At 42.0% G+C, this 14,076-nt stretch overlaps 1 non-coding gene across 1 annotated transcript; it reads left to right on the top strand.

The window, feature by feature from the left end:
- The first annotated feature begins 5,313 nt into the window (after window positions 1–5,313).
- Window positions 5,314–5,451, top strand: LOC114812612. Its single transcript, XR_003760263.1, has one exon. It is a non-coding gene; the product is annotated as a small nucleolar RNA SNORA7 (small nucleolar RNA).
- Window positions 5,452–14,076: the final 8,625 nt, after the last annotated feature.

The raw sequence follows: 14,076 nt of genomic DNA, 5'->3' as shown, positions 1-14,076 counted from the left end.
TAAGCACTCAATAAATACAATTGACTGACCCAGAAGGGATATGCAAGTTAGTCTAAGGGATTTTCACTACATGCAGGAGTTCCAAAAGGCCAAAAGGCACACCAGACTGCAGTCTTCCCACCTCCCAGCCTTCAGAAGCCCTACATAGGAGTGGGGAGTTGTGAGCCAACCAGGTAGCCCAAGTCCATCCCACTTTTTAAATTTTATTTGGCTAGATCTGGCCTGCTGGATCAGCCGTATGATAAGTTTGACAAAGCATAAGAAAGACTGTGAGACTTCTAAACTATTGAGATGGTGAGCCCTACGTGGGACAGGGACTGTGTCCAACCCGATTTGCTTATATCCACCTCAGAGCTTAGTACAGTGCTTGGCACAAAGTAAGTGCTTAAATACTATTATCATTATTGTAGACTCTGGATTGTTTGGCCTTTTAATCACACAGTATTCTGGGTTGGAATCTTCCCCCATATATTGCAAACCTTGATATTTTAGGAACTCAAAATTCTGAGAATTAAGGGAGCGACTATTGTGGCTATCTTCGTAAATGAAAGAACTTTTCTATTGGCCTCCTCATTATCACCGGGTGGATTTGGAGAGGGATGTGTTTATGTGTTTGGTTCTACAATATCTAGTGAGAAGTTTCAAATGGTGTTGTTGAGCTCATGAGAAACTTTTCTCCCTTTAATGGTCATTTTCTGGGCCCTAAGTCATTTATTATATGCTTCATTCTGCACTCTTTTGTTCAGTGGCTAAGCAGAGAACAGCTGTTGAATAAACACATCCTGGCTAACTTTATATTTGAACAGAACAGACGGACTGTTATATTATCTCTCATGAATCACGGTCTTCTGAATTTATTTTACATTTATTCTGAAACAACACAGTTTTGCCTCCAGTCATCAATCATTCAGCTTTAGGCTGATGGTGTAACTGTAAAATCTCATTAGCCTGGAGTTTTGTTTAAAAGGAAGGAACAGAATATAATGCCCTTTTTGTTTCTTTTTGCCTTTTCTTTTTCCAGAAAATGGGAATGTGGGTGGTGTGAGTGGATGGATTACAGATCCCACAGTCTATGACAGTATATCCTGCAACAATGTGCTCTGCTCACTTTACCTCCTACGTTAAAATAAGAATCAAACTTCTTTAATATGGCACCGTGATGACGAGAGTCTGTAAGAAATAACTAGACTCTCCTATTTCTCTTCTTACCTCTCTGGCTGCTTCTTCTCCGTTTCATCCATCAGCTTATCCTTCACCTCTTACTACATAACTGTGGGTGTCCCTCGAGGCTCCATTTTCCAAAGCTCATGTGGGCAGGGATTGCCACTTTTTATTATTCTGTTCTTTCTCAAGCACCTAGAACAGTGTTCTTCACACATTAAGTGCTTAATAAATACAATTGAATGAATGTTTCTGGGAACACGATGTCCAAATCCAGCCCATTAGACCCTCTACTATGATCTCACGCTTCCTCTTGCCTCTAGGACATCTCTATAAGGAAGTCCTGCCAACACATCAAGCTCAATATGCTGGAGGGGAGCAGCATGGCTTAGTGAATAGAGCATGGACCTGGGAGTCAGAAAGACCTGGGTTCTAATCCCCACTCTGACATTTGTCTGCTGTGTGACCTTGGGAAAGTCACTTAACCTCTCTCTGCCTCAGTTCCCTCACCTGGAAAATGGGATTAAGACTGTGAACCGTATATGGGACAGGGACTGTGTCCACCTCAATTACCCTGTATCTACCCCAGTGCTTAGTACAGTGTCAGGCACATAGTAAGTGCTTAACAAATACCACAATTATTATTATTATTATCAATACTAATAAAACTGATCTTCTCTCCCCCAAATTCTTCCCTTGATCTAACTATGCAATCACAGTCAAGAACATCTTCATTCTTCTCAGCTCTGAAATCCACACCCTAGGATTATCCTGGACTCCACCATTTCTCTCAACTCTCATGTTAAATCTGTTACTAAATCCTGGTGCTTTTCCTCCACAGTGATTCCGGAACTCAACCCTTCCTCTCCATCCAAATGACCATCTTACGAATCCAGGCACTTGGCGTAATCAATGTGACTTCTGCATCACCCTTGTTATGGGTCTCCCTGCCTCCAGCCTCTCCAGTCCACCCTTCACTTTGCTGCCTGGATCATTTTCCTAAAGCACCCTTCTGCACAAGTCTCTCCATTCCTCAAAGTCCTTCAATAGACCAGCATTCTCCCCACCTTCAAAACATTATTAAGGTCACATCTCCTCCAAGAGGCCTTACCCAATTAAGGCCTCTTTTACCTGATTTCCTCTCCCCACTATGACGCCTATGCACTTATATCTGTGGACTTTGGGTATTTGATATTTGTCCAACTCTCAACCTCACAGCACTTTAGTAAATAACTGACACTTCGCTCCTCAAATGCTAACCTTCTCAATGGGACTTGATCTTATCTATCTCAATACTGACCCCTTGCCCACAACCTGCCTCTGGTCTGGAACACCCTCCCTTCTCAAATCAGACAATTACTCTCCCCTCCTTCAAAGCCTTATCAAAGACGTCTCCTCCAAGAGGCCTTCCCCAACCAAGACTCCCTTTCCTCTTCTCCCATTCCCTTCTGCATCACCCTGACTTTGTTCTTCCCTCTCCCAGCCCCACAGCACATATGTACTTCTCTGTAATTTATTTATTTCTATTGGTGTCCACCACTCTAGATGTAAGCTCATTGTGGGCAGGGAATCTGTCTGTTTATTGTTGTATCGTACTCTCCCAACCACTTAGTACAGTGCTCTTAACATAGTAAACAATCAATAAATAGGATTGAATGAATGAATAGTACAGTGCTCTGCTCATAGTAAGGGCTCAATAAATATCATTCATTCTGGGGAGAAAGTGAAAATCAATTTTTACTGGAGTAATAGTAATTACGATATTTGTTAAGTACTTAGTATGTGTCAAGCAGTATACTAAATGCTGGGGTAGATACAAAACAATCAGGTCCCACATGGAGCTCACAGTCTAAGTAAGAGGAGAACAGGTATTGAATCCCCATTTTGCAGATGAGGGAACAGAGGTACAGATAACTTAAGTGACGTACCTGTGGTCACAAAGGACCAGGGCTAAGATTCATTCAATAGTATTTATTGAGCGCTTACTATGTGCAGAGCACTGTACTAAGATACCTATCAGTGGTATTTATTGAGCACTTTCTGTATGTAGAACACTGAATTAAGTGGTTGGGTAAGGGTTTTTTGTTGTTTTTTGGAGTTTTTATGGTGTATGTTAAGCACTTACTTTGTGCCAGACAGTATACTAAGCCCTGGAGTAGATACGAGATAATCAGGTTGGACACAGTCCATGTTCCACATGGGGCTCATGGCCTTATCCCCATTTAACTGTTAAGGTAACTGAGACACAGAGAGGTTAACTGTCTTTCCCAAGATTGAACAGAAGACAAGAGGCAGAACCGAGATTAGGGTCCAGGTCCTCTGACTCCCAGGTCTATGCTCTTTCCACTAGGCCACCCTGCTTCTCTATAGTTACAATCACTTCCCTACAAATACAATTCTACAGAGTTAGTAGACATGTCCCCTGCCCACAAGAAGCTTCCAATCTACTTAAAGGAGTTGCTGCTGCTGCCATCACCTGGCTGTCCCAATATGTTCAATGTGTTGCCCAGGTGGGGCACAAGGCAGAATAATAATATAATTAATTGTGGTATTTGTTAAGCATTTACTATGTACCAAACACTGTAGTAAGCATCATGGAAGATACAAGGAAATCAGGTCTCTAATGGGGCTCTCAGTCAAAGTTGGAGGGAGGTATTAAATCCCCATTTTACACTTGTGGAAACTGAGGCACAGAGAAGCTAGGTAATTTGCCCAACGTCACACAGCAGACAAGGGCAGAACTGGGATTACAGACCAGAGGCTCTGTCTCGCAAGCCTGGATCTTTTCAGGCTCAGTTCCAGGTTACGGCTGGTAGATGACTGGCTGCTGGTCACACTGGGGGCAAGCCCATATCTTGGTCTATATGCCAGTGAGGGGCAATCAGGCAGTCAGTCATTCGAATTTATTGATCACTTACTGTGTGCAGAGCACTGCCCTAAGCTCTTGGGAGAGAACAATCCAACAATAAATGGACACATTCCCCGCCCACAAGGAGCTAACAGTCTAGAGGGCAGCCCAGCTCACTGCTCCCATGGAACCCCTAGTCCAAGTGGCTCAGCTTGGTGCCAGAAAAGAGTGTTTAATTCAAGTCAGAATGGATCCCCTGGCACTTCTAATAATAATTAATCATTGTGGTATTTGTTGAGCACTTATTATGAGCTAGGCACTGTACTAAGCACTGGGGTGGTTACAAGTATTCATTCATTCACTCGTGTTTATTGAGCGGTTACTGCATGCAGACCACTGTACTCAGCACTTGGGAAAGTACAATACCAAAAAGGAACAGACATTCCCTGCCCCCAATGAGCTTACAGTCTAGAGGAGGGAAACAGATATAATAATAATAATGTTGGTATTTGTTAAACGCTTACTATGTGCAGAGCACTGTTCTAAGTGCTGGGGTAGATACAGGGTAATCAGGTTGTCCCACATGAGGCTCACAGTCTTAATCCCCATTTTACAGATAACTGAGGCCCAGAGAAGTTAAGTGACTTGCCCACAGTCACACAGCTGACAAGCGGCGGAGCCGGAATTCGAACCCATGTGCAGATAAATGACGTGGGGTTGGGAGGGGGTGAGAATAAAGGGAGCAAGTCAAGGCGATGCAACGAGAGTGGGAGAAGAGGAAAGGGGTAGCCTAGACTGGGAAGGCCTCTTAGAGGAGATATGCATTCAATAAGGGTTTGAAGAGGGGGAGAGTCGGTTTTGAGAGGTAAGGGCATTCCAGGCCAGAAGCAAGAAGTGGGCCAGGAGTCGACAGCAAATTGGGTTGGACACAGTCCCTGTTCCGTGGGGCTCATAGTTTCAATCCCCATTTTACAGATGGGATAATTGAGGCACAGAGAAGTGAAGTGACTTACCCAAGGCCACACAGCAGACTAGTGGCAGAGCCAGGATTAGAATCTATGAGCTCCTGACTCCCAGGCCCATGCTTGATCCACTATGCCATGCTCATTCCCCTAGTGCTCTAGGGCCTCATTCCAGCCCTAGTTCATTTACTAGGACTCCTGAAGTGCTCCCTCAAACACTCCCAGGAACAATTCAACTTGTTTTTAAAATATCTGTTTTCAAATGCTGTGTCCAGGTGCAGTTGTCACTGCCCTGACAGTTCTTACAATCAACATAATTTTCCCTAAGGTAGTAGTAGTAATCCCCTCTCAGGGTCACACCTGGAGAGTTTCCAGTCCTCTACCAGTCTCGACTATGGGAGAGAGAGTCAAACAGAGGCAGACCCATTCCATTCCTAGCTTGGGCACCAGCTAGCGAGTGGAAGGCAATCTGCTACAAGTCAAAATTCACCTGGGCTGGGCAGCATAGGATAGAGTCTAGGGTGGAGACTCAAATTGACTGTGCGGAAGGCGACAATGGTAAACCACTTCTGCATTTTTACCAAGAAAACTCTATGGATCCACTACCAGAACGAGATGGAGGTGGGGGCGTTCTGGGAGAGATGTGTCCATGGCGTCACTATGGGTCGGAGATGACTCGACGGCTTAAGACAAGACTGTTTCCTTCACGCCCAACTGCCAATCGCCCTCCAACCTTCAAAGCCTTATTGAAGGCTCATCTCCTCCAAGAGGCCTTCCCCGAATAGGCCCTCACTTCCTCCTCTCCCACTCCCTTCTGCCTCACCCTTGCACTTGGATTTTCACCATCTATTCACACCCTCTCTCAACCCCCAGCACTTATGCACATATCCATAATTATTGAGGGAACTGAGGCACAGAGAAGTTAAGTGGCTTACCCAAGGTCACCCAGAATACAGCAGACAAATGGCAGAGCAGGGATTAGAACCCAGGTCCTTCTGATTCCCAGGCCCTTGTTTTATCCATTAGACCACACTGCTTCCCATCAATTCATGACTGAATCAATTTATTTTACGTAGCTTGTAGAAAGAGTTGTTAATCATTTTTATTTATTAAACACAAGGTGCAGAGAGCTATACTAAGCATTTGGAATCAATCAGTGGTGTTGACAGAACATCTATGTTGAGATGTTCTAGTGAATTTAAGAGAAGGAGAAAAGTCAGGACCAAAGAAATAGATTTGTGAGTCACCTGCATAGAAATAGGAGTTAAAACCATGGGAGCAGATGATCTCCTCCAGACTGCAAGCACCTTCTGGGCAAGAAACGTGTCTCCCAACTCTGTTGTATGGTACCCCAAACGCCTAATACAGTGCTCTGCACATAACCTTCAAGAAATACAATTGATTGATTGATTGCTCTCCCCAGGAGGGAACATAGATTGGGAAGAAATGTGACCTAGATCAGAGAATTGAGCATTTAGGGGGTGAGGATTTAAGGTGAGCCAGAGGAAGAGTTGGAGAAGGTGACAGAGAAGGATATGCCGGTGAGGGAGAAAGGAACAAAAAGACCTGGATGCAGGTGTGAAGAATGTTTCTCAACCTCTAGAAAATTCTTAAACTCAGCAGACTTTGAACATCACCCACCCAAAGTCCTAGAGACAGTCAAAAATTTATGGGTGCCAATGACACCGAGCCCAAACCATGCAAATGATTAGGAACAATTTCATCAAATCAGCCTGGTATTTCAGAATAGTGATAAATCTAGAGAAAACCAAGGTTATGGATCAGCTTACGCTATTATCATCAATGGTATTTATTGAGCACTTACCATGTATAGAGCACTGTACTAAGTGTTTGGGAGAGTACCAAAAATTTATCTAGATAATACAGAGCTAAAAGCTGTTACAGAGTTCTGTTACTTAGGCAGCATAATGACAGGCAACCCAATGATAGACAAGGAAGTAATCAATTTTTTTTTTAAAAAAAGGTAGGTGTTAAGCACTTAATATATGCCAGGCACCGTGCTAAGCACTGGGGTGGATGTAAGATAATTGGGTTAGACCCAATACCTGTCCTGCAGAGGGCTCACAGTCTTAATCCCCATTTTACAGATGTGGTTCCTGAGGCACAAAGAAGTTAAGTGACTTATCCAGGGTCACACAGCAGACAAGTGCAGAGACAGGAGTAGAATGCAGATGTCTGACTGCCAGGCCCATGCTCTTTCCTCTAGGAAACAGTGCTTCTCAAGAGGGCCAGCACATCCCTGGGAGACTGTCAAACAAAGTCTGTAACAAATGTTATCAGTCCCCAGTCCAAACTAAAAAGCAACCGAGTTGCAGTGCTCGCCAACCTTCTCTAAGGTTGTGAGACCTGGACCCATATCTGCATTCATATCTGTAATTTTATTTATATTGATGTCTGTTTACTTGTATTGATGTCTGTCTCCCTGCTCTAGACTGAGTTTATTGTGGGCAGGGATTGTCTTTCTTTATTGCTGTATTCTACTTTCCCAAGCACTTAGAACAGTGGTCTGCATACAGTAAGTGCTCAGAAAATACTACTGAATGAGTGAATGAATGAGTGAATGACACCATAAAGGCTCCAATATGACTCTTTGGAAGTCCCATGGCTTATGGGTCATGCTTAACATCAAACTCAGCAACAAACAGTGATGCATAGAAACAAAGTCAGGCTCCAAGCATTGTCATTCAACCTTCACAACACATTTAGAATCCACCCCTTCTTCACCATCCAAACTGTTACCACATTAGTCCAAATTCTTGCCATATGCCACCTCGACTACTGCATCAACCTTCTTGCTGACCGTTTGCCTCTAGACTCTCCCCTCCCTACCCCCGCCAGTCCTCTCCCCTGCTACCTGGATCCATTTTTTTAAAATCATTCTGCACATCTCCCCACTCCTCAGAAATCTTCAACGGTTTCCCATCCTATTTCACATTCATTCATTCATTCGTTTATTCATATTTATTGGGCACTTATTGTATGCAAAGCACTGTACTAAATGCTTAGGAGAGTACAAAATAGGCATATTCCTGACTGCAATAAGCTCACAGTCTAGCGGGGGAGACAGACATTAATATAAATAAATAGATAAACTACAGATATATACAGATGTTCTTCCCCTTGACTCTATTTATTGCCATTGTTCTTGTCTGTCCGTCTCCCCCGATTAGACTGTAAGCCCGTCAAACGGCAGGGGCTGTCTCTATCTGTTGCCGACTTGTTCATCCCAAGCGCTTAGTACAGTGCTCTGCACATAGTAAGCGCTCAATAAATACTATTGAATATGTGCTCTGGGAATGGGAGGAAGGATGAATGAAGGAGCAAGTAAGAGCAGCACAGAAGGGATTGGAAGAGGAGAGGAGGGTTTCATCAGGTAAGCCTTCTTGGAGGAGATGTGCCTTCAATAAGGTTTGAATTGAGGGAGAGCAGAAACCTCTTTCCACTGCCTTTATAGGCAGTGGAAGCATTCAATCATCTCTTCCTTTCCTCCTAACTGCATCCTTCTCCCACTACAACCTAGCCTTCAACTTTCTTTCTCTAACACCACTGTACTTACTGTATCTTGATCTCATCTTTCTTGCCTTTGACTCTTGGCTCACATCTCCACTATGGCCTGGAACATCCTCCTCCTTCATATCCAACAGAGCAGCACTATCTCCATCTTCAAAGCCCATTTAAGATCATATCTCCTTTAAGAAGGCTTCTCTGACAAAATCCCTCAGTTCTCCACCCTATTTGCCCTCCTTTCTTCAACTCCAGTGTACTTGGAGCTGGACCCCTTAAGCACTTTGATACTCACTCCAACCCCTTTGATACCCCAACCTCACAGCACTCATGTGCATTTCCTTATACTCTGCTGTTTCTCTTATCTGTAATTTATTTTGATATCTGTCTCCCCCAGTACTTTGTAAACACTTTGAGGGCAGAGATCATGTCTAACAATCCTATCATATTATATTTTCCCAACTCCTTAGTAAAGTGCTCTGCCCACAGTAGGTACTCATTAAATACCATTGATTCACTGATGCAGTATAGTTATGCTGCATGAGACACATGAGATGAATGAATGACAGTAGGATAACCAAACAACTGCTGTATGGTAAGCTAAAATTTGGAAAGTGAAAGCAAGAAAGACAATGGAAATATCTTAATGTCATGGTAAAACAAAACCTTAGAACATGTTGCATTTCAGCTAAAAATTGGAAGACACTAAGGATAGAGCAGCCTGACATACTGCAAATAAAAAGAAGTATCTCTTTTGATAATCCCCTATTAGCATAAAGTGAAGAAGATTTAAAAGGCTTATTATTAAAAGTTAAGGAGCATAGCAAAAAGATGATCATGACAACTGAAAATTTTGACACATTTAGATGGAGAGAAGATTGAAACAGTTGACAATTTTTCTTGCCTGGGATTAATGATCAATAATAAAGGAACTAGTAGTCTAGAAATATGCTGAAGATTAATGGTAGGAAGATTCACTATGAAGAGCCTGGAAAAAAAATCATGAAATTTACTGATTTAACAATTGCCACAAAAATACAAATGGTCAATTCTATGGTGTTTCCAGTGACAATGTATTAATCTGAAAACAAGACAGTGAAAAAACAGCATAGAAAGAGCACTAACTCTTTTGAAATGTGGTGTTGGAGAAAGCTTTTGCAAATACCAAGAACTGCCCAAAGAACAAACAAATGGGTTTGGGAGCAATTAAGCCAAGGTGGTCTTTGTAAAATCAAATGACAACTTAGATTAGTATACTTTGGACACATCATCAGGAGGACTAATTCTCTGGAGAAGACACTATTGCTAGGAAAAGTCTAGGGAATATGTGGAAGAGGCAGACCAGCAGCTAGATGGATAGAAACCATAACAATAACAGAAGAACCATTAGCAAGATTACAGATCACGGCAGAAGAGAGGATGTTCTGGAGAAAATATATCCTGAGAGTCATCATGAATTGGAAATGACTCAATGGCATTTGATAGTAATAATAATCTCTTTTGAGATTAAGCATTATACGGATTGAGACACAAGGAGGCAAAAGTGGCAACAAAGCCAGGTGCTTCATACATCAAACTCATTCATTCAATAGTATTTATTGAGCGCTTACTATGTGCAGAGCACTGTACTAAGCGCTTGGATGAACAAGTCGGCAACAGATAGGGACAGTCCCTGCCGTTTGACGGGCTTACGGTCTAATCGGGGGAGACGGACAGACAAGAACATGATACATAGTATGCCCAATGTACAAGTCACTACTTCTAGTGCTTAGAACAGTGCTTGGCACATAGTATGGCCTTAAATGCCATCATCATCATTATTATTATTGCTGAAATAAATTCTCAGGAGAGTACAATAGATATAAAAGGTAGAATATCTCTGTTTCCAAGGAGTTTACAGTTTAACAGATGAGACTACCACAAAATTAGTTCACAGATAGGAGGAAGAAGAGATTGCAAAAACCGATAGGTGAATAAAAAGAATAGGCAGATGATACATATCTAGACCAAAGTAGTAATGATAACAGCAACAGTATTTATTAGTTGACTATTAATTATTATTACTACTACTGCTAATAATAGGTTTTGGGGGGGGGGAGGGAAACCATTCAGGAGCAAAATGTGTAGTACACACTTAGTCCTTTTCCACTCAATTGGAGTTTCTTAGGAAGATCAGGTCATGCAGAGTAAACTGGAAATGATATTTCCAGCCCTCATTTTTAAGATTTCATTTCATTACCTAAATATGAAATGCACAATTAATTTTATTAATGAAATGAAAATCAAACACAAAACTGATATGATTCATTCATTCATGCATTCATTCGTATTTATTGAGCACTTACTGTGTGCGGAGCACTGTACTAAGTGCTTGGAATGTACAATTTGGCAACAGATAGAGACAATCCCTGCCCAACAACGGGCTCACAGTCTAAACAGGGACTCACAGTCTAAATGGGAGCTCACAGTATGATGACTCCCAACTTCACCTTCTCATGGTGCTTGTTCTAAAATCTCTCACTCCAACCCCTTGCTCACCTCCTTCTACCTTCCCGGAACTCCTTCCCAGTTCAAATCCATCAGCTCCTAGCTCTCACCATCCTCAAATCTCTTTTAAAATCCCATCTCCTCCAAGAGGCATTCTCCAATTAATTTTCCTCTCCCTAGCTCTCCGCAGCTAAACCCTCTTTTCCCCCTTTCCCTCTGCTCCTCCCCCTCTCCCTTCCCATCCCCTCAGCACTGTACTCATCCACTCAACTGTATATATTTCCATTACCCTATTTATTTTGTTAATGAATTGTACATTGCCTTGATTCTATTTAGTGCCATTGTTTTTACGAGATGTTCTTCCCCTTGACTCTATTTATTGCCATTGTTCTTGTCTGTCCGTCTCCCCCGATTAGACTGTAAGCCCGTCAAATGGCAGGGACTGTCTCTATCTGTTGCCGACTTGTTCACTCCAAGCGCTTAGTACAGTGCTCTGCACATAGTAAGCGCTCAATAAATACTATTGAATGAATGAATGAATGAATAGATCATATCTTCCCAATACCATCTGACTTTTGCACTTACAACCACCTTTTTATCTATACAAATTTATGCACTCTTTTAAAAAGGAATTATTTCAATATTAGTTGTACAAATGTACTCTATTAGGTAGATTTTTTTTTTGTCTTAAAGCTATAGTGTTGGAAATTCCAAAGGGGATGCAAGCTGTTACCCATATTCTAGTACTGATAATAGGAAGTTCTGATAATAAGAAGTTAATGCCATCAACAGAAAATCTGAATACATTAATTTGAGAAACATGATTCAGATAATTTCAAATATAAAATTTGAAACTTGCAGTTATTACTCTTTCCATAGCTTTCTTATACAGCTCAATATGTTTTCTTTCATTTTATTCTTAATGGAAACAGAAGTTTTTCACCATTACCCTTTACTATAAAATATGTAAGACTGGGGGGTGAGCAGATATCTTCTCTCTATTTTGTCCAGTGCTCTCTATAATTACAAATTACTTCGTATATATTCAAGACATGGTAATATTTCTGCCTTAGCATTGTTTCCCATTTTAAAAATTATACTAGGGTTAATTTATCAGGGACATTTAATAATAATAATAATGTTGGTATTTGTTAAGCGCTTACTATGTGCCGAGCACTGTTCTAAGCGCTGGGGTAGACATAGGGGAATCAGGTTGTCCCACGTGGGGCTCACAGTCTTAATCCCCATTTTACAGATGAGGGAACTGAGGCACAGAGAAGTTAAGTGACTTGCCCACAGTCACACAGCCGACAATTGGCAGAGCTGGGATTCGAACTCATGAACCCTGACTCCAAAGCCCATGCTCTTTCCACTTAGCCACGCTGCTTCTCTAAATCTAAATCAAGAGATTTAGATCTCTTGCAGACTAAAAGTCATTATAACCTTATCCCGATTTTATGGCAGGAAAACGCATCTTCCCTATTCATTGAGTTGTCTACAGAGCACTGTACCAGGCATTGGGTACGGAAGTTTATTCATTCATTCAATTGCATTTATTGAGCACTTACTTTGTGCAAAGCTCTGTACTAAGCAGTAAAGAAGTATAAGTTAAGCCCTCTAAGAGCTTACCCTTCGATGTGGCCCACAGATAAGGATAATGAAAAGATTACCTTTCAGAATTCTAAGCAGTTTTGTTCTTTTAAATGACTATTCTGTGGAATCAACTTGCCATATGGCTAATGCCATAATCACTAAAATGAAGTATTTCTTGCTACACTTTGGTTAGAGAATATGAACTATAACAATACAACCAACAGTCAAGGTTATCCCTAGACTCATCTGCCCATTCCTTAACAGTGCACCTGAGATCCATCCCCGGAACCCACTAGGGGATTTCTGGTAATTCTGGAAATCCGCCCTCCAGGAGAATTGAAGCCAACCTGTTAGGGAGCATCTTTGGATCACCATTCAGCACCTTGGCCAGTGCAACCAGCTTTCCAGAGCCACAGCTCTCTTGTAGCCGGCAGCTACTGTATGATAGCCATTCACTGCATGGCTCCTTCAAACCGACTAATTAGCCCTGTGGGAGAGAATCAGTTGATCATATTTTTTGATTACTTACCATGTGCCGAGCACTGTACCAAGCACTTGGGAAAGTACAATTTAACAGAGTTGGTAGAGACCTTCCCTGCCCACAACGAGCTTACAGTCTGAAGGGGGAGACAGGCATTAATACAAATAAATAAATTATGGGTACATATATAAGTGCTGTGCAACTGAGGGAGGGGTGAATAAAGGGTGCAAATCCACTTGAAAGGATGATATGGAAGGGAGTGGGAGAAGAGGAAATGCGAGCTTAGTTGGAGAAGGTCTCTTGAAGGAGCTGTGCTCGTAATAAGGCTAGAGAATAACAGGTCCTTGCTTAATGTAAGCAGCTGGGATTCTAGAGTGATAATAATAATTATAGTTGTGGTATTTGTTCTGCATTTACAATTTTCCAGGCACTGTACTAAGTGCTGAGGAGGATACAAGCAAATCTGTTTGGACGCAGCCCCTCCCTGACATGGGGCTAAAAGTCTCAATCCCCATTTTAGAGATGAGGTAACTGAGGCACAGAGAAGTGAAGTGACTTGCCCAAGATCACACATCAGACAAGTGGCAGAGCCAGAATTAAAATCCATGACCTTCTGACCCCCCGGGCCCATGCTCTATCCTCTACGCCAGATGTGCTACTGCTCAGACACTTTTTGATAGCTTCAGAGTTTGCTCATAAAGGAGAAAGAGACAATTTGCATGCTCTGATATCTTTTTGTTCTCTGGGAGAATTTATTTTGATGCAGAATTGCTGGAGTTAGCAAACATGCTATTGTGATTTATTCATTCATTCATTCAGTCATATTTATTGAGCACTTGTTGTGTGCAAAGCACTGTACTAAGCTCTTGGGAGAGTGCAATACAACAACAGACATATTAACTGTTCACAATGAGCTCACAGTCTAAAGGGAGAGACAGACATTAACATAAATAAATTACAGATATATTCATATATGCTGTGGGAATGGTTTCTCTCCACCTCTCCGCTCCACTAACCCG

The sequence above is a fragment of the Ornithorhynchus anatinus genome, chromosome 5 (genome assembly GCF_004115215.2).
Source record: "Ornithorhynchus anatinus isolate Pmale09 chromosome 5, mOrnAna1.pri.v4, whole genome shotgun sequence".
NCBI classification, from domain to species: domain Eukaryota; kingdom Metazoa; phylum Chordata; class Mammalia; order Monotremata; family Ornithorhynchidae; genus Ornithorhynchus; species Ornithorhynchus anatinus.
This window is presented reverse-complemented; position numbering and strand designations above follow the sequence as displayed.